The sequence below is a fragment of the Cygnus olor genome, chromosome 13 (assembly GCF_009769625.2).
Source record: "Cygnus olor isolate bCygOlo1 chromosome 13, bCygOlo1.pri.v2, whole genome shotgun sequence".
NCBI classification, from domain to species: Eukaryota; Metazoa; Chordata; class Aves; order Anseriformes; family Anatidae; genus Cygnus; species Cygnus olor.
The window spans coordinates 13,307,822-13,328,817 of NC_049181.1; the positions used below are offsets into that span (position 1 = coordinate 13,307,822).

The window sequence follows — 20,996 nt, forward strand, 5'->3', positions numbered from 1 at the left end:
TATTGTAATACCTCTTCTTGGGATTTAAATAACTCTGACATGGAATAGCTTGTGCAGTCTGAACAAAGAGCCTTAAGCTAACAGAATAGCTTTATCTAAAATATACTTACAAACAAATGAAAGGAAAATGTTGTTTGTGTTCTTTTTGTGTTTTGTGAATAAGAGTTATGCAGGAAGAGAGCTATTCAGCACCGAGTACGCTCTGCCAGGAGACAGATGCAGCCCCAGCAGCTGAGGGAAGTTGCTGTGACTTCAAAATGAACTCTGCAAGTCCTGGAAATGTTCTTAACTGACCAGATAATTTCATATCTTCAGATTTTGGATGATATCTTGGATATTGGCTAAAGACCTGATAACATTGAGGTTGTTTTAGCTTTTAGCTTTCTCCTCTAAATCTAAGTGTTAATTTTGTTCCATTGCTAATTTACATTTCTGGGTACCATACTTTCCTGGTCTTTAGCTGCTTCTTTCACAAACCTTCAGCCAGTCAGATGTGGTCAGTCCAGCATCATACCCAGAGTTTTAACTGGAAAAACTGTATTGCTGCCATTTCTTTGCATTGTATGTTGTGCAACATCCCAAACAGTCTGCTGTGAGGTCATGAGATACAAATAGGCCATTGGGAATCCAGCACAGACTTCAGCCAGTAACCACACACAATCCTTGCGGTCCAACCGTTTTATTGCAGAGGCACTTTTTGAGCAAATGTGTAAAAAAAATGAAAAAAGCAAAAGTCTGGTGCATTGGTGGAGTTGTGCTGGAAAAGAATGGACATTGGTAGAGTAGGAGTGGTGTCCAAGAGGAATTCCAGCTGTGCCAACAGGCTTCCTCCATCAAGTGTCCATTGCTCTTCCACAGGGTGGGAGAGGTTAGAGAAGGACAGTATAGATTCAAGACAGGAACATTTCATTCATACTTTCAGTATTTCAGGTCCAAATTTCAAGTGGATCATCAGAAATGACTTTCCCAAACTTGTCTGACAATGGGATCCTCACTCCACTCGAACCCGTTCTCTCTTTTCCGTGTGCTCCATTTTGCTGTGTGCTTCTCGGCATCCCATGATGTGTAAAGGTGATGATGTATATTTCCTTTATAAAACTGTACATTTTTACCTTCGTATCCTCTTTGAAGGTGGTTCATAGCATGTAGCAAGGCTGTGTCTGTGCAAAAGGGAGGACCCATTTCCCAGCCTGTGGGCAGGACACAAGCGTTTTGGTTGCCTGCCGCTTACTCTTGCTCAGGAAAGGTGATGACAGTGGCTAACCCCAGTGTAGCTGGCATCTTGGCACTCAGCACTGAAATGGCACTAACTATGTATATTTAAGAGTACAAATATGGAAAAACCTGGTTTCTAGAATTTACCACCTGTGTTTCTGTCTTTCGAAAGGGCAGTAATGCATTCTTATGTTTCCCATTAAAAAGTTGTATCATAATAACTTACTCCAGACCGCATACACCTTCCTTTTCTAGGTCGCCTGGCCACAGAAAGATGTTTTCAGATTCCTAAGTAAGGCTGTTTGGGGTGTGGACTTGCAATGCCATTCTTTTTTTGCTGTAGGAGTTCCCGTGTCTGTGCTTTGGTTTCATGTGATAATTTAAGCACAGATGTAGAAACACTTCTTCACTGGATCCCTGGAAGTGGGCTGACAGTGTTCAATCGTTATTACATTAGGATGAATCGAGGCTAAGCATACTGAGATCACCCTTCCCCCAGCACTCTGTAGACACACACAGACACAGGCGCACACACAGTATTATCTCTGTTTGCCTTACTAATGTCATTGTGCAATATTCCATTTTCCGCTCTCTTCGTGTCCCCAGGGTCTGTAACAAACCCCTGCTGGACCTTTTATCCACCCACTAAGTCCAGATTAATTTATTATACTCCATCTAGTTTTTGAACTGTTCCTTCTAAATGTGTGATGGGGCTTAGGGCTGTGCAAAGGGGATTCAAGGATAAGGGGAGAAAACATCCTCAGGCTCTAGCTTACAGTGAAAGGTTGTATTACAGTACGAACACCTAAACTATTATTATGCATAGCCATGGAAGATGATGCAGAAGGAATGGCTGATTAGAGCTCATATTTAGCTAAATTAACATCTCAAGTCCATTTTTTTGTTATAAATCTGAGTTCATCATAATCTAAAAGCAAATATTTGCCTTTAATATCTCTGATTTATGCATAGAATACAGTGTACTGTTCATTTCCTTCTTAATTATTATTATTTTTTTAAACAGCTTCCAGGCAGAAAGTCAAAGCCTGCTGTGTTTTATATTATACTCTGCAACTCATTTTCCTTTTTTTTTTTTTTTAATAAAACATCTAATTAATCCATGTAATCTGAATACTTTCTGCTTAAACTCAAAGTGCTCATGAAAAGATCTGAATGAAAATGCAGCTAATTTGTTGTACCTGTGAAGGGAATAAAAAGGTAAAAATATAGGGGGAGATGAATACTTAATTATTTTATGCCTAGCATATGAGTGGTGACTGAAAACATGATAAGGGTACCTACAGGTGGAAAATGCCTGGACAAAAAGGTATCAAATGAAATGGAAATGATCCTCCTAATTTTTGTCATCTCATTTTTGTGCATTGCGTTACATAATGTGGTCCTGATGATCTTGCATATGTGCCCATAAAACTGCTATTGCTTTTCCATTTGCGGGAGGCCTCAACATGACCTTTTTATAGGATCCTGATATAAAGAAGGCTTGAGAGGTTGTTACAGCTCAGCCCTCTTTATCTTGCAGTGAATACTACAAATGATTAGTTACGTTAGAAGTTCCTTTATGTCTATCAGCACCTTCTCCTGGGAAGAACACAAACAAGAGGAACTGGAACCAGCCCTGTCTTCAGAAACGAGGAGTGTAACTTCAGGTGGCAAGGTCTGAAGTAAAGAAAAGGAATTGGAGAAGTGTTCTTGGTGATGAATTATCACCAGCCCAATTTTTAATGGAATGTTTGTCAGGCTTTTTCATGAAATACCAGCGGCTCTTTAACATTTTTAAATTATTACCTAGACAATTTCCAGTAACAACGAAGTTGAAAATCGATGTAGGAAATATTACCATAGTAAAAGTAAAAAGATGCCTCCAAATGGTAATGTACGAAACCTCACAAGGGAAAGCTTATTGCCTATGAAGCTTTCCCAGTAGAAATATTATAAATCATACATAAGTCAGGGTGTGAATGAGAAAAAGAAAAATAATTACCAAGATACAATTTAGAATCGCTTCAAGTGTTCGTGGCCTGGCAGAGACAAATAGAAGATGTTTGTTAAGCATGGTCAGCAGAGACGTGGCATGTCACAGTTCTGGGTGGGAGCTTAGAAGACCTTTTCTTTTTTTGGAAAAAATATATTAGATACATTTCTCTATCCTCTTGTGCATCTGCACCAAAATCAGTCACAACACATCCCTGTTAAGCAGCCGTGTAGCCAGTAGAGAGTCAGACCCATTTTTTCCCCAGGAAATCTCACCTTTGAGTCAGTGTCAACTCTGCAGTGCAGTCTTGCTTTTATCTGTTTTTTTTTGCAACTGAGACCACCAAAACAAAAAATCATACGTGGCTTCCCCTCTGGCACAGACTTGGTCATTCACATTTAGAGCCCAGCATGAAATCTCAGCCTGTTGTACAGGTGGCAAAATTCCAAATTACTTAAATAGGAGCAGCAGCCTTCTGATCCCCCCGTTTCGCTAACTACAAGATACCATTTGTTCCTGGCATTGACTATTTACACTGCAAATACAAATGGGCACATTTAGAAGTACCCAGGAATGTCAGTGTTGCCAAATGAGTAGATAACTTATTTATAATTTTCCTAGATCTAACCTGAAATTGGGAAGAGGATTATAATCACTGATAACATATTAAGGCTTAGTTCTTATTTATGCCTGGGACCACTTTGTCTGCATATTGTACAGAACAGTAAAAGTAAGGATGTCTCCATCCTTCACCCACAGTTTTATAAATTCTATGGTGAATGAGATACAGCAAGTGGCAAAAACAGGACATAGGTGGCACGGGAAAATGAAATAACAATGAAATAAACAAAGTTTAGCGGAGAGACTTGGGCTATATTTTCTCCACAAAATAGCTCTCCTGAACTAGAAGCCGCTAGAGATACACACCTTCTTCTTTGTAATTATGAATGGGGCCTTGAGCATGGCCAGAACATGGACAGCAACACAAATAATAATGGTGACTGCATCAGTTCTCCAAGAAATATGTGCACTTGGAGTGTTTTGTAATTAACGCTCAACCCAAAAACAATTCACAAGGTCACAGAAGCGGCTCATAGCAAACACTGCATATGCCCAGATTAGTTTCTGGTGCAGCTGAACCCAGAATGGCTGATGTGGTATTCCACTCAAATGGAAAGCTTTTTGAAAGGTAGCAAAGAAAAGAAAGATTTGCCAGCTAGTTTTATTTTTAAATCACCACCAAATCACGCACTGGTGGTGCAGAAACCTCATGTATGTATCTTCAAAAATCTTTGCTGAAGATACATCCTTATTGCAGAGTCACCAGATCTCATCACTGGCTACTAGGTGCCTTCATCTCCAACATGTTTCATGGCAAAAAAAATGTTAAACCAAGTTTTATAGTCTACTCTTCAGCAGTCGTGTCCACATCTAATTTTGGAATGCCTTGCTAATAAATATAAATTTAAAAATAACACCCCTCCTGTTTTTAAAATACATTTGGGTGTATATCCATGGAAAAGAAAACCAGGCACAAAAAAAGCCCAGTAGCACACTATGGAATGTTCTTACAGCAGCAATGTCACCTTGTTAGGGGAAGCGTGTTTACACGTGGATTTGCATCATGCGTGCAAATTAGCTGAGTTCATGAGCACATGGCCTTGCCACATTTTGATACTTTCCAAGCATTCCCTCTTCCTTCTTTCCTTTTTTTTTTTTTAAATTAGGCTTTTCCCTCACCTTAGAGATTGTATCTGTAGTAGATTTTAACTACTATATCATAATATTGTATTGTCCTAGTATCGGTTATGGCATAGAGCCTTAAGAGATGAATTAAATTCAGCTGTTCCTAAGCTGACGCATAGCTTGTACATTAGTACTAGTGGTTCAGTTCATTTTTGTCCATCTGGCCAAAAGTAAGTGTCATTTTGTTAGGGAGGGGAAGGGAAGATATAAAATCCTAGGATAGAAGTTGACCTAAAATAGGGAGTTGTAAGATCCCAGTCACCTGCCAAGGTGGCTCCACATGGAGCCTCGCAGAAAGACTGCGGATGATACCAGAGTTGTCGTTCCAAAGGTTCAGGTTTTAATTTACACAAGGACAGAAGGGTGGATGCTAGGCTAGTTACGAATTCAGCTGTGCCCTATTTCAGTCTGAGACAAAGTCACATTGCATAAAGATAACTCTGTATGCCTGATTCAGGTAATTTCTGACAGTTTCCATTTCCCTCTTCTCAGCTTGCTTTGGTAGAAAGCAAATGACTTACAGAGGTTTGGGTTCTGCCTTCTCTAAGCATACTGCTTGAGCAGGTACAACAAAAGCTGATAATTTTCCTACTCTTAAAGCATATCCTCTCTTTATTTGATGAGCAGGATAGCAGTTTCCTGATCTGTAAAACCCTGGAAGAGCAGCTGGCCAAGGCTGTAAATTGGCACAGGTGCTGGCAAGTGGCTCGGGCCTTCGTCCCAGCTGGCAGGTTAGATAGGCTTCCTGCCTGGGTTATGGGATGGGAGGTTCAGAAAGGCTCTGTGGGCTGGGATTTCTGGGCTCTTACGAAGAGTTGAGCATTGCTGCTTAACCTGCAGAAGATAGGTGGTGCTGGCAGCTGTATCCTGTTCTTGGACTGAAAATAGCAGCTTGTTCTGGAGGTTTTTTACACCAGAATGCTGGTGGCTGTTGCCCTGCATGATGAGCTTGTGTGTGATGCCATCCGCTGCTGATGTGCAAGGTAAAGGCGTTCTTGCTGTTGATGCTAACCTGACATTATTCTGCACACAGCTCATAGCTGGTCCGGGGGCTGCTGTGTAATCCTCACCTGCAAAGCCACACACTCTGCTGCTTTCTCCAATCTTGCTGTATAATAGGGCAAAAGGAACTTCTTCCACTGCAAAAACAGAGAAAGCTCTCACAGGGGCTCACCGTAGCCTACCTATTGCCCCTGCATGCAGTGCTGCAGGCCATCCCTGGGTAGTGGCATGTCCCTTTCCTTCCTTAAAAATAAAAGAGAGAAAAAATAAATACTCAAGCACACCAAGCTTCTTCGATTTCAGTTAGAAGTGCACATGTGAAAGCCATTATATAATGGGACTTAAAGCATGATTTTGGGAAAGAAAAAAAGAAAAAGAGAGCTTGTTTATCTTTGGATTCCACCAGGAAAAAGATGGTGTTGCCTTTTAACTTATGTACTGACCTTTACTTAGTCATACTTTTATCTTTACTTAACGTTAATTTGGGTCTCGGCCTATTACCAGCACTTTTTTTTGTTGTTGTTTGTTTTTCTCTTCCCCGTTGATGTATATGAGTTCACGTGGCAAAAACTTTCCTCTAGAAATCTGAATTCAGGTAATTTCACTCCTTTCTGGTCTCGGGAAGGGCTGAGGCTATGAATTCACTCTTTGCTCTGACCTGCCTTCAGCCCTAGCTCATTCAGTCTAAGTGATGATTGCATAGAGACTATACTCTTATTTCAGCTAACACCCTGAATGTGAGTTTTATAATGAAATGGTTAGATTATATTTGAAGCTTTCAACACATATTTACTAAGCGGTTGCCATTTGTGTGAGGAGAAAGGCCCTAGGAGACACTGAGACAAGCACAGAAGTCGTGGCACCGTAGCAAACCTAGTGGGGTAGACAAACCTGCACACCAGTTGGAAAGGAAAAACTTTAAGACAGTCATCCAGTCATATATATATTTATATATGTATAAATCTAACACAATATATTTTTTTATAGAATATAGAACTTATTCTTTTATAGAAGAATATATATTTCTTCTAAAAGAATATATATGTATATAAGTCTTACTCTTCCTTACACAAAACTTACTGATAGGAATCACACATACGGAAACTTTTCTGAGTTTATATCCTGGACTGACCTGACAGATATCTTCAGGGAGGATTGCTGGTGCAATGCTGGGGATAAACACGGCTCCAGCAGCTTGCTCTGACTAAACAGGAAACAGCCGAAGCCAGGGCAACTCCGTGCCTTGTTCTTCTGCCATGTGTCACCTTTACTGAGGATAAAAGTGAGTCAGAGACTGAATGTCGTGCCGAAATTACTTCTGTTTCTGTTAAAACAAAAATGCAAGCTTGTATAAGATGGTAAAGTATGTACATGCATACCGTGTTCTAGCATGTTTGAAACTATTTTCAGAAGCCTGCTTGAAGTGTATCTCCTAATGCGAAATGTTGCAAAATAATCCTGTAAAGCATAGTTGTTTACTAATAATAGATATTCTAAGCAAAGCTGTTTGAAGTGCTGCTTCACAGTCATCTGCTGAATTGAAAAATCCTTTACAAACACTGTTTTTACACTTCAAGGTAACAGTTAAATTATCTAGACTGAGTATCCCACACTCAAAATTCTACTTTGCGTTGGTACAGGGAATACTTATTTTAAGCACATCCAGTAAAATACATATTTTAAATGATATTTTACAGTTCAGTAGTTTCTCTAACCTGAAGATCCCAAAGCGCTTCTCAGATGGAGATTAAGTTAGCTTAGGAACAGTCCTATGAGCACAATTATTTTCATTTCACATACAGAGAAAATGAGCAGTGAAAACTGATGGCTTGCTCAAGGTTGCGTGCAGGTGCTGGCAGTAAGAACAGAACCTGCTCTTCTTGCCTCCCACTTCTGTGCTTTAACTAGAAAGCCCCTAGCAGGCTTTCCACATCATCCTGTGATTGAGCAACTTTCATTAGATCAGTGGAGATTCAGGAATCCTGAGCTAATTAATGCTCTGGCACTTCTCAAAGCCTCGCTGCTCTTTACCTCTGATGGTTCCATAGGGTTCGATGACTCGCAGCGATGTCTCTGAAGAGACAACAGAGAAAGGCAAATAAAGGATGGGGATTCACTAACCTTGCCTGACAAAGGTAGGGGCCATGCTCGGAAACATTTGCTTAGGTTTTATAGGCTTCCTTTTCTTTTTAAATGCCGGGTATGAAAGCTTCTAAGAGGGACCTTGTCACGTTAATTGAGCCTTGAAATCTGATAAATTACAAGTTGTTCTTTATCACAGTCCTATGCATCACTCTTGCACTGCTGCAAGTAAATCGCCTGAATTCTCTTTTAAAACTAAGCATTTTCAATGATATCGAATTAAATAAACTAGGATTCCTGTGTAAGTCACAAGGAATCAGGTATTACAAATACTCTGCCAGCTGTGTTTCTAAATAATTAGGGAAGGACATAAGCTGCTTCTGTTAGATTTGGGTCAGTACCTCCCAGAAGTTTGGGTTAAGATATTTCGGTTCATGTTTGTAACACCTCTGGTTACAACTCATTGTGTGGAGAGGTTTTAACTGTTTCAACTTTTCTGCTAGTAAGAAGATTAATTATGAAGACAGCAAAGAGGCTAAGCTATTAGCAGCGATGGATTTTAGAGTAGGTCCCTTTTTTTCTGTCCAATTAACATTACATGGCTTGTCAGTAATGTTTGGACATCAAGAAGCAGAAAGTTTCAGAGAACCAGGAGAACATTCATCATTACATTGTAGTATCAGCTGAATTCTCACTGTTCTCCCCCACATGGCAAAGGTTTCCTTTGTTTACATTTTATTTTGGTATTTTGATATGTTCCTACAACCCAAAAGTGGGTCATTGTTAATGAATATGCATATACCCAACATGGGTATTCTACCACATGAGAAACAGAGGGTACAAAACATGAGTTATCTCTGAAACTACCATGTTGTTTTTTTTTTTTCATCAACTGGTATGAAGAATAGGCAGGCAATTCTTAGAAATACAATGTTTTGTGATCCTGGGCATTGGAATATGGCTTCTCAATATAGAGAGCACAGCAGAAACTTAATGCTTTGAATAATTTATTAAAAAGGGGGGGGGGAGAAGAAAAAACATACAATTTGCTCTTAATCTGAGTAAATCAGTGTGAGGAACACAGAGATGAAGTTACTTTATGGTGATAATAGGGCTTAATATGTAAAGTATTAAGCATCTCTGTAGCACTCATAAAGCAACACAGCTAATGCTTTAACTTGTTTGACAGTGGAGCTTTTTGACTACTTATATTCCAGCCTATTTACAAATTGAGAAGAGGCTTGTTGAGTCTTGTTCCGTGATAGGCTTCTGAAGTCTTCGGGCTGGTAGCTTTCAGTTCCTTCACCCTGGCTGAGACACCAGGCAGGGGAGGCAGGGGTTCAGCTGGACCAGCCGAACAGAGGAGGGTAGCACTTCTCATAAAGGGGAACAGCCCAGACACCAGGCTCTTCTCAACACGCAGCATTAACTATTAATACAGATTCATTATTTTGTGGATTTGTCACAATTGGCTCTTAGGACAGGGTGTCTGCATGCTTTACTAATTATCCCTAACCTGCTTGGAGGCACACTCATGAATGCCAATCATTTATTGCTAATTTACATACCTGAGGGAGGAGGCTGGGGGAAGGATTCAGAAACATAAAAACACATTAGAGTTAATGCATTAATCTTTCCCTCAAGCTCACCCTGTGCCACGGCTTGACGAGTCTGTCTCTGTCCCGAATAAACCTAACCTCTTACATCCTTTGCAAGCTACAGGAAAGCCGAACAATTTCCTCAAGATTACTTGAACTCCTTGGAATAATGTCAATCATTGTGTTGAATTTTAGGATGTTTATTTTTAAAGAATGAAATGGTATATTCATGATAAAGCCCTGATTTGCTTATTTGATATGAAATTTCAATGTGTTTTTTTTTTTTTTCTTGCATAACCCACTCTGCAGTGTGTCAGGAAGCATTTTCCTAACAATCCATAAGGGAACAGAAATCCCCGGCTTGAATATATATGAGTTTATTATACTCCTTGCCTTGAGGTTTGCAGTGACTTGTTTCCGCCTGGTGAGAGGGTGGGCAAGACTCTGGGGGCGGGTGTTGTGGCAGTGCCATTAGCCACCCATACCTGATCCGAGATGTCATGCCTGCCTGTACTGCGCCACCAGGACTGAGGTGTTTGTGCTTTGTCATCATTAAGTGGGTGGCTGCTGTGGCAAGATGCTTCTGTTCAGTGAATCAATCGTAAAATGAATGTTAGACTTCTGCAGGGGGAAGTATCGCGCCTCCTTGACTTCCCACCCCCAACCTCTTGCTTCCTCTGCTCCCCTGGCATGCTGAAACAGCTTTATGAAAATCAAAGGCTTTAATTGTAAAACTACCACTTAATTGAAGATGCACAGGATTTATTCAGTGCTCAGCTCATGGAGATCACTTCATTTGGCATTGTTCTTTTTTTTTTTTTCCTATCACTCCAACTTACCAAGCAAAGTTTAATATTTAAACACATGCCACATTGTTAAGGAGGCAGGCGTCAGCATCTTAGCGAGCTTCAAATGAGTTATTTGAAAACGTCACGCTGCTTCAGGATTCCTTTTGTGCAGGGCTGGGCTCTCCAGACAGCTTAGGCAAAGCAGCTTTAATGGGGAGCGCAGTGAGTCTGTCCTGCAGGGCAGCGCTCCCAGCTCGCCCACAGAGGCCGGGTGCCCTGCACAAAGAGGGGCTCTGTGGCCCTCAGGATCTCACACTTCTTTGTTTCCAGCTATTATTTAGGATGGTGCAACTCCAAAATATCAAGCTCCTTACAACCACTCTTCTAAAAAGTACTGCGGCCTAGATGTGCTTAAAGCATGGCTGGAGGAAGCACTCCGTTCTCGTTCTCTCTGAGGGCCAAGTGAGCTCAATGCTCTGTGGGCACTGTGACCGTAACCGGGCTTCTGCTTCTAAGGGGAAGTCTCGAGCATGCCCTCAACTAATAAAGTGGATTCGTTATATTTTCAGAGCAATTCCTACACTAACATGGGCAGAGCATGGTACAGACCTGCCCCCCCCAGCTGAGGGAGAGGCCTTTGGCTTCACATGCTGGATGCGGGAGAGGCTGTGTCCTGCCACGTCCGTCTGTGTCGTGCTCTGGTGAGTGCATTGCAGGCACATGGGTGCTGCCCTGTAGGGAGATCTTGCCCTTCTGATTAGAGCTGGAATGAGCACATTCAAAAACAAAATAAAAAAATGCAGTAGGTTGGAGTGAAGCTTGCAGGATGAGGCCTGTGCAGGGTATGCTGCTGCTGGCGTTTTCCAAAGAACTTCAGAGCATTTCTGTGGTGGGGAATTGTTATGAATGTTGTTTTTGTGACTCTGCAAGATATTGATCAGTTTGGAAAGTCTCTATTCCCCATGCCACATGAACGTTTGGGAAGAGGGAGTCTTTCTAGCACAAACCCACGGCACCAGCAGCGCACAGCTTCTTGTGCTGGTCGGCAGGGTGACAGTTTGTGGGACCAAGTTTCACCTGCAGTTACAACTGCACACCTTGCTAACGTTGCCAGCAAACCATTGAGGGTCTATTTTAGCCGTGATTTCTAAGTGTCTGCTGTAATACCACCCCAGGGGTTATTTATCCCATTTATTTCAGAAGTGGCTTCTTTTGAAGAAGAGGAGGTGACGAGATAAGGCTTCCTATGTAGTAGTAAATGCATGCTGTGTATGCTTGACAATATAGGTCTCTGAGGTTTAGTGGATCTGGAATTACGCCATTTGTTTCATACTAATTGAAGCATGTGTCTACAAGTGTGCAGTGTAAAACACAGGATAAATGGAGATCATAAAATATGGGTACTGTATAACCTATCTTATTATTAGACAGGCAGTCACTTGCACAGCACCCGAAAATGTATGTTTTCTGAAGAAAAGCTGCTCTTTTCTGTGCATATGTGTATACATATTAGGCTAATAGGATTTATTTCTGCTAAGCCAGTCTGAGACAACACAATCTTTTACAGCTTTTCAGAGTCTTCCCCGTATGTCCCTTGCCTTCGTGAGAGACAGAACATGCTTTTCTGCACATACTTTTCTGTGCTTCTTAAACTGTGGGTCCAGTGTAACAAAGTGTTAGATTTAAAGCTGATTCTGGATGGGAACAAGACATCTCAAGAGTAGGTGTTGTGTCTTGAGCATGATTAAACCTAATTTGCTCCTACATTGAACTCTCTAGAACAAGCATTATACATTGTGCAGTTTCAAGTGACGTTTGCTGAGCTGAGGCCGAACTTGGCCACAAGTTAAAGCAACCTGGCTGGTACTGGAAGGACAGGGTATGTCCCTATACCTGGCTGCGGGTTCAGTAAGTAGATTATTACATTTGTTACCAAAAGGCCACATGACAACGTACCACGCTTAGTGGACACGATATCTCACTGTAAATGTTTTCAAGAAAGGGAGTTAATGCATCTTTATTTAAAGTTTGGTTTCATCACCCAAGGCAAATGGAGCTGGGCTATTGACTTTGAGATCAGACCTTAGCACAACGCCTTCTGTCAGTCCTAGATTCAAAGCTCTTTTTAATAACTCTTTTATTTCCATCACTATGTCTACAGTATGGTTGAGATGTATCGAGCTGTGTAAGTGGGTAGGAAAGCAATGAGAAACTTGGTTATATTCTGGAAGTACCAAACCATTAAGAGAGAAAACACACTTGCTGGGTGCCTGATCTCTGCAAACCACTGAGGCATCTGTTCACAGTAAGAAGGAAAAAAAAAACACCTCTTTGTACACTTCAGTGCATAACAAGCAGTGTATGCTTTTTAGGCATGATTCACAAGGCAGATTCATGTGCAAGTGACTCTAGGTACAGCAGTGGGAGTGGATCTGGATCATGTAAGGCCAGTGCAGAATGGAAGCAGAATGTGGGAAAACATTTTTCCTTTTTTTTCTTCTTCTTCTCTGGTAAATAATGTCAAATTGAAAGGTCTACACTGTAGTTTTATTCTTAACACAAGAAGAGATGTGGGCCAAACTAAAATTCAATTTGGTCCTGTATTCTCTCTACAAAAAGAGGTAGCATCTGATACTTAGGGAAAGAGTGTGAGAAGGAGGACAGGTAGAGGCTGTCCTGCAGGCACCTCTTCAAAGTTTTCTTGAGCAGAAGCAGCACCGGAGACACAGTAGGCGGAGCAGTTGAAGTCTGTGAGAGCATCTCCACAATTTAATCATGTGCCAGGTGAAAAAGTACTTCTTTGGGTTGTCTGGGGCTTTCTACCTAACTGAAAGGTACACTATCGAATTATAGGGGTGTGAGGAAAAAAATATTCAGACTCTTCCTGTTTTATGGTCCTCCAGTTTATCCACTCATTGTTATCAGTTTTGCAGTCTGAAAATCCTTATTTGGTCTGTATAAGAAGGTTACTCTATACCTTTAAGCAGCCTTGTTGCCGTTCCTGTTACCTTTTTCTGTACTTAAAAATAAAAGGAACAATTCAGAAGAAAAGTTCATTAGAAAGGTCAGCTCAAGTCCACGACTGAAAGATGACAAAGGCATAAGCACGAGAGAGAGGTGCCTTCAGGTGCTTGCTTTCACATCCTAAGGGATTGTTTGGGAACATTATAGATAATGTGGTATTTTCCCTCGAATAATAGAAAATAAAAGCCAAAACAGTTGGTGAAATTCAGACTGAAAATTACCATCAACCTGCTATAGATGTGAGTGTGAAACAAATAAAAAGATGATATATGTATTTCAAAGTAGTTGATTATAGCAGCTGATAAGTGATCAGTTGTCAGTTGTAGTCCATTGTGCTTGTCATCAGTGTAACTTCCTCGTAGCTGGTGATGAAATTTCACCTGCTGTGTGAGAGAAAATAAAATGCACAGTTGTGCAAGTAATTAAGGTTGAAAATCAATAGTAAAAGATGTAAAAAAAAAAAAAATGAGAGAGACGGTGAAAGAGAAAATGAAAACTATGAAAATAGAATTTACCAGGGTTAGATAAGAAAAGCAAATGCAAGAGAACTATCAGAGGAAATTGAACACTAGTCCAGGTTGGAACAACTGCAACCACTTTCTGCACAAGGTTTCATTTTAAGTAAAAATGTCTTTTTTTAGTCAAAACCTTTTCCTGTGGCAGAAAGCGAATGCATGTGAACAGACTGGAGCTGCTAATGGTGCATTGAAGAGCCTCACATTCCTTCTGCTTCAATCCCTTGGTGGCTGCCATCCTGGAAAATGAAGGAGTTGGATGAAACTTGCTTTAGAATACATGAGGGATGCCCCTGAACTGGCAAGAGTAGCCTGTCATGGTAGTCAGCAATGGTGCACCTATTTTTTTTTTTTCCTTTGTTTGCCTTTAAACTATTCATTTTACAGCCTTTGAGACAAAGTATCTAGGGGTTTGGATATGGCCAGATGGCTGAGCACTGAGTAGCCCTCTTCTAAGTCGCTCCTAAAAAGCACCTGTACTAAAAGGGTAGAAAATTGAAAATTCTTGTTGGCTCTGCAGGGGATGACTTGTGCTTGGTTTTGATGGAGTGGAATATCTTTGACTATTGCTGATTATGAAAGGGCTTATTACTGGCTAGGGAGTAGAAGAAGCAAAGCACTTCATTCTCTGCTTTTCTTAGCTTTCACCTCGAGAGCATTAGCTTAGGAAATAGTGTGTCAGAATGTCAAAGAAATGCTCAGGCAGTTTGTTCTCTTTGTTTAATCTTTCTCTAAATATCAAAAACCTTGGTCATAGAAAAGACAGTCTTTCTCTTTAATAAAACTGTTTCCAGTACAAAGCTAGTACAATGTGACAGGCAAATACAATAACCTAATTAAAGCATCTTCTGTATAACACACAAACGTGTGAACTGTTTTCTCCTGAATAAATAGCCTTCAGTAAGGTATGCGTGTTTTGCTTAGTTATTAGGCTGCATTCTTGTATCACTTTGAAACATCTGCTATATCTTAAATAGTAACCAACAAAGTCTGACCAGATGGCAGAGCAGTTTAGTATCATGCCCTTTATCTGCCCAGAGAGCAGGAAGAAAAATAAAGCATGGAAGAAGGGAAGTGTGTGTTGTATCGGTGCAGGCAATTCAGCTCCTCTCTGGCACGTCAGCAGTATAATGTAGAGATAAAAATGAATCCTTGCACGCTGAACTGGGTATTTCTGGGAAGCTCTTGCTGAAGATTTTCTGGTGTTGTTAGTTAGAGAAGATTTACTTTATGCTGAAGTTACCAACCATCAGCTTCCTAATGCACAAATCAACAAGAAAGTAACGTCTCGCAGGTATTTGTGAGCCCTTTTTGAAGGCACGGTAAATCTACCAAACAGCTGACTTTGCACTGGTTTTTGTGTCCTATTAAGCAAAAGGTATCCAACGAACATAGATTGTGTGTTTTTTAGGGAAATGTACTAAGACTATATGTTGCCTGGCACCGCGTGCACTCGTAAAGGGTGTATGAGCACAGAAAAGGACACAGGCAACTGCTTAAAGCCCTGTTCAGCAAACATTGCTCACAAAGAACAGTGTTTGCTTTACACGAGGTGCTTACAGGCTCCTTGGGTCAGAGCGGTCTGTGGACCTACTCTTAGGAAGTCCCATCCAGTAATACTACGTAGAATTAAGAAAGCGTGGTTAGAGAATTATTACAGCCTTTGCACACCTCTACTGATGTATAGAAAGTCTGTGGGCTTTTCTGCTCTGCGTATTTAAAAAACCTCCTATGGTTACAGAACAGAAACAACTTTAAATCTGAAACTTCTGACTTAATTGAGGCTGTGGGGTCAGGTACTTCAGGAGCCAGTAGCTCCCTTGTGCATCAGTGTGCACCTCAGACGAGGTTAAACTGAATTTTCGCCGAGTGTTCAGCAACCTGCACGGCTGCTCAAACATAGATCCGAGCCCATCCGCAAGTCCCAGCTTGTCCAACATCGGTGTTGTTTGTGCACAATCCTATGCATAAAGGGTGGATTTAGGCAAAGCCCCAGAGCGCACACAGTGGCAGCAGCCCAGCCGTGCTTGGCTGCCTTGCAGGGATTGGGGCTCGGCTGTGCCGGTGGGTTGGGGAGAGCAGGGGCCACGTGTGCTCCTGCAGCCCCGTCCAGCAGCGTGCCCTGCTCTCGGGCAACCTGGAGAGCAGGGAAGAAGGGCTGCAGCTGGGCTCTCATCCAGCAATGTGGGTGGAAAAGTGCACGACACAAGTCCTATCGTGCTAAACTCTTATCTTTTCCCGTTTAGTGGAGATATGGCTAGTGCCGGCTTAGTTTTAACACTGTGCTTCTGCAAGGCTGAGGCTCTGAGCCTCCCTGCGAGTTCCACAGTCTGGTCCTCTGCTTATCACGTGTATTGTTTTTGGAAGAAACAGCGAAAAATCCATTTGCAGTACAGAACTTAACTCCCACGTGGTATGAATTGGAAAGGGATTTAGTATTTCGAATGGTAATGGTGTGCTTTCACCCTGAGTGGTAGAGTAGGTGACCTTCCTATATAAATAGGTAAAACTTAGCATTTACATTTTATTTGTAAATGTCAGATGGTAAAACCAATGGGAGGATAGAAAGAGGGGGAAGAAGGAATGGCACTGTAGTGTTTACTTACTTTGTGGAGCACATGCCCTCTGAAACCTTGATAGGAGTCTAATCTCTGCTAGTTATATACACAAAATGAACCACTCAGCCTCCTCATACTGCAAGTTGGCTTAAAAATCATGAGGAATTGAAGATAATCCTGTTTTTTATTCTTCTAGCTTTTGAGTATTTGAAGATGTCTTCTGTCTTATTTTAAGGCTTTTATTTGTCATTAAATGTTTTGAATCTAACCAGATTTAAAAAAAACAAATCATTAACATTGTATTCTACAATACTGTGAGAGTAGGGCTACGTGTTTTAGGAGGTGCCAGTAGTGCTTGGGTAATTAAGTGTCAATTTAATTACAAAGAGCTGGAAATTTATTTTTTGTCTTGAAAATTTTAGAAAGAATAGAAAGAAAGTCAGTAAGTCCAAGAAAAAATAAGCAATTTTTGAAAAGCTTAGAAAACATAGATCCAGTTCATTAGCAGGAGTCCTGGCCCAATTCTCATCAGCCGGTCTTGATCCAGTGAAAGAGTTTGAACTGTGTTTCTGTTTTGCAGAAGGCCTCCTAGAAAAACTACAATGCCTCATCAAGGCCATCATAAAGATTTTGATCTCCTGAGCATGCTGCACACGCCTAGGCTAAGTGTATAACGTGTAAAGAGAGGCTGCTCTCGCTGCAGGCGTCCAGCACCGCACCTCCCCTGCGCTGGCTGGGGGCTCTCCACATCCAGGGACCTGTGCCCAGGAGCGGGACTGGAGCCTGTGCTCGGACAGGCCATTTGTAAGCAACTAGTCTGAATTTGGAGGGGTGGATGGGTGTTTTTTTTTTTTTTTTTTTTTTAATCCAAATAGACTCTCTCCTGAAATGTATTTATTTTCTCTGAGCCACAAAGCACGCAGCGATAAGCTTGGATGACCAGATCATAAAGTGTCTCCCTGCAGACGTGCAGAAATCTCCACATTACAGAACTGGGTTTAGACACTGTGGGGTTTTCTTCTGAGCTGATCAGGGGACAAATTATCTTGTAATATTGGGGAGAGGAGAGAGTTTTCAAATAGACAAGGGCTCAGTTGACGTAAATGAACATAAATCCGTACATTTCCTAGGGGCTTATGCAACTTATGCTAGGTAAGGATCCAAATCACAATTTAAATGTTTCATTGCACGAAGAAGGAGTATATTGTAAAATATTTGGATAAAATGTGTTTTTAGGCTTATATTTCTCTAGAAAAATAGGAGGGCACTCCAAAACCTACTGCCACCCACAAAAGCAATGCTTGTAGCAGGCATTTCCAGGCAGGTGTGCTCCTAAATTCAATCACACTGGTGGCTTCAGCACAGATCCTGGTGGACGATCACCCACATCACAAAAAGCACGGGTCATCTGCCACAACTGAGCAAAAGTGTCATTTTCTGCCTAAAAGAAGCTGGGGCTAAGCTAAGGCAGAAAATAAATCCTCTGTGACTCATAAAGAGAGCGCTTTTTTAGGTCAGGTCAAGAACAAAGACATTGGCAGCACAGTGCTGAGAGGCTTAGAGTGGTATCTCCCTAAGGACAACTCCCGACACCGATAGGAATTTTTTTCTTCGTGGTATGGTGAATGGTTTCTGAATGGATTTGTAAATGCCCTTAAAATAATCAGTTTATTCAATTAGCAAACTCTCCTTTAGATATGGAAGTCTTTATTTTATTTGTAACCGAATATGCTGGTTAGGCTCTGTAGCAGAGGGGGGAAGAGATGGATCACAGAACAGGGACAGTAAATGCTGTTGTGAGAGCATTACCATTACCCTCCTCTCGCCACACACAGACACGTGCACACTCTGCAGCCACAGTTTCTTCAGGCTCGAATACCGGGCAGAACAGCCTTCCACCTTTGAGTCAAGGTATTTCCTAGCATTAGTAGAATTAAATTATAATTTTGCCTCTAAGTCCCAGTTTTCTTATCAGTCACTCTTGTTATTTCTGTGAATTTTCGTTGGCAGAAAAGGCCAGAATTAAACAGATGTTTTCCTAATTTCCCCCACGTTACATTTTCCAATATACATTTATTTATTTATTTATTTATTGCAAAACAAGCGTGCTTGGGTTTTCTTATCAAATCCCCTAGTGCTCAGTAACAGGAACTGTCTTATTGCATATTTGCAGTGGATTGACACATTAGAGACTAATCACATCCCATCTGTGTTAGGTTAGTATTAAGTCCTTCTTAGAGAGAGAGGTAGGAAAGAGTGCAAGAAAGCACTCTGTGCCTGCTTCTTTTAGTCCACCTCAGGACCTTTTTTGGCCTTGGGTTTTAGCTTCAGGTTCAGTTCACCTTGAAGTTGTTATTCTTCAAAAAATAGTTTAAAAGAGTGGTTTCAGGTTCCTTACTACCTTAACATTGATTTTTATTTTTTTCCCCAAGTACCACCGTATACTAATAGCTGTACATGTGTAAACCTTACTCGTCCTTCCCCTCTTGAACAAAGTTTCAAGCTGGCTGGCTTCAGAATCGGCGATGTGCTTCCCTCCCTGCCCGCAGGAGCTGCTGAGGGCACCCAGTAAGTGGGTCACTGGGAATAAAATTTATTTCTGCCCCTTGCTTTCTGAGTGCCAGAAAGGTGTGTCAAAGTCCACAGGCTGCAAAATGCCACTGGGAACCTGGCTGTGACTTACGCCCTGGGGGAGACAAATGAAGACGGAGGGACTGTTCTGGCAAGCAAATCCGCCAGTTCCCCTGGGGTGGCAGGGACCCTCAAGAAGTCCTGCACCTACTCTGCTCATCCATGAATCCTTCCTTTGCTGCTGGAGCATCGTGGAGGAAATGGGCAAAATAAACCACAGGGAAATGAGAGGTCTCTTTTGTTCCTGGGGATTTCTGCAACATGTCTGATGGTGGGCTACTCTAAAAGTGCCTGTCATGCCATATGGCTCACTGAATCTGAATCTTTTGGATTTTTTTTGTACAAATTGCACAAATTACGTGGGAGTTACCTAGAAGGGATTGCTCTTAGGAGGTATTACGGTTCTTCTGACATACCATGTTCACAAACATTGCAAATGTTGGAAGCTGGGGACCAAATAAGAGACAGGTGGGAACGTCACTGGGTCACAGCTGAACAAAACTCTTCTGTCCCTTGTGGAGCTGTCAACCTCTTAAGGCACTGCCCTGCTGTCAGCACAGGTTCTCGTTGGGGCAGGCGATTTGGTGTGCATATGGTTTGGTGTAAATCACTGAGGAAATGAGCTTAAGGCTTTCTGAGGGTCTCAGATAAACTTTTGAAAAGTTTTCCTTGCGCAAAATAAAAGCACTGTATGGAAGGAAAGCTTTTTCATAATTTCCAGTCCACGGTAGGTGGAAGGTGTACTGGAAATCTAATATTAAATCTTTTTTAGTGATATTTCTAGCCTTTTTAACTAACAAGCTTCAGATGGAAATAGCCATGCATTTGAATCCTAAAGAATCCTTATGAATCTTTGAAGCTTTACCCATCATTAACCAGCCCATCCATGAAAAAAATACTCCAGACATATTCACCATATGTACACATATGTGGTTCTGTAACTATTAATAAAACCAGCAATATTGTCTTCTCAGTGTGATTATAATCCACACCTTATGGAATTGCCTTCCTAGTGTTTGAAGTTTAAGAAATTAGGTCCCTTTCTTCATTGTATGAACACTTAAAAAGCATCACCTAGTTGCAAAGTATTCCCCAAATACGTATTTTTCTTTGAAGGTATTCCTACTAATGATGTTTTACTAGTGTGAAGGGCCAAATTATCTACTCATGTAATTGGTTCGGCTCCACTGTGCCACAGAATTTGACATGATCGTTTTTCAGGGTCTAACATAATTCTTACAAAAGATCAATTTGTTATACTTATAACGTTAGTATACAGCACCCTTAATAATAGGACATTTTATGCAGCATTAGCTTTCCAGCATTTTTAGTACAGACAAAAGATTTTCTTAGCATTAATTTAGGCAGCTCTTATTCAACTGTTTTTGCTTCTTTGCTTTTGTAAATTAACTAATTTAATTGTATTGTAAATATTTATCTTCCCTAAATGAATATGGAATCAAAATTAATTAGGTTGAAAAATATGAATTGCCATTCAATATCACATTCAAACACATAACAAATTAACAGGCTATTTTTTTTCAATTTCAATGTCTGCATGGGAAAGCTAGCCAGTGTAAACCTCAAGATATGGTTTCCTTGTTCTTAGTTGTCATTAAGCACACGGCTCTTTTGACAAGTTTTTGACACATTGCTCTTCCATCAGGTTCCTTACTTTCGATTGTGGAATGACAAGTCTATTTTGTGGCGGTGTGAAATGAACCATGTACTGCTACTGCTGTCTCATGTCTCATAATGGAAGGTTCACAGCATGGACAATTGGGAATTTCTCCAGGCAGGGTAAAAGCACTTATTTTCAACCCCTAGCTTTAATCAATCAAGGA

The 20,996-nt window shown here is 41.1% G+C and overlaps 2 long non-coding RNA genes across 2 annotated transcripts in view; one reads left to right on the forward strand and one right to left on the reverse strand.

Moving 5' to 3' along the window:
• Positions 1 to 989: 989 nt before the first annotated feature.
• Positions 990 to 7,840, reverse strand: LOC121077520. The gene is made up of 3 exons (XR_005824101.1): positions 7,672 to 7,840; positions 7,089 to 7,280; positions 990 to 1,190 (listed from the first exon to the last, which is right to left on the reverse strand). It is a non-coding gene; the product is annotated as an uncharacterized LOC121077520 (long non-coding RNA).
• The window catches only part of LOC121077521, a 33,955-nt gene continuing 20,007 nt past the window's right edge, over positions 7,049 to 20,996 (forward strand). Inside the window, exons 1-2 of the long non-coding RNA XR_005824102.1 lie at positions 7,049 to 7,238; positions 8,005 to 8,091. This is a non-coding gene — a long non-coding RNA (uncharacterized LOC121077521). The remainder of the gene's footprint in view (positions 7,239 to 8,004; positions 8,092 to 20,996) is intronic.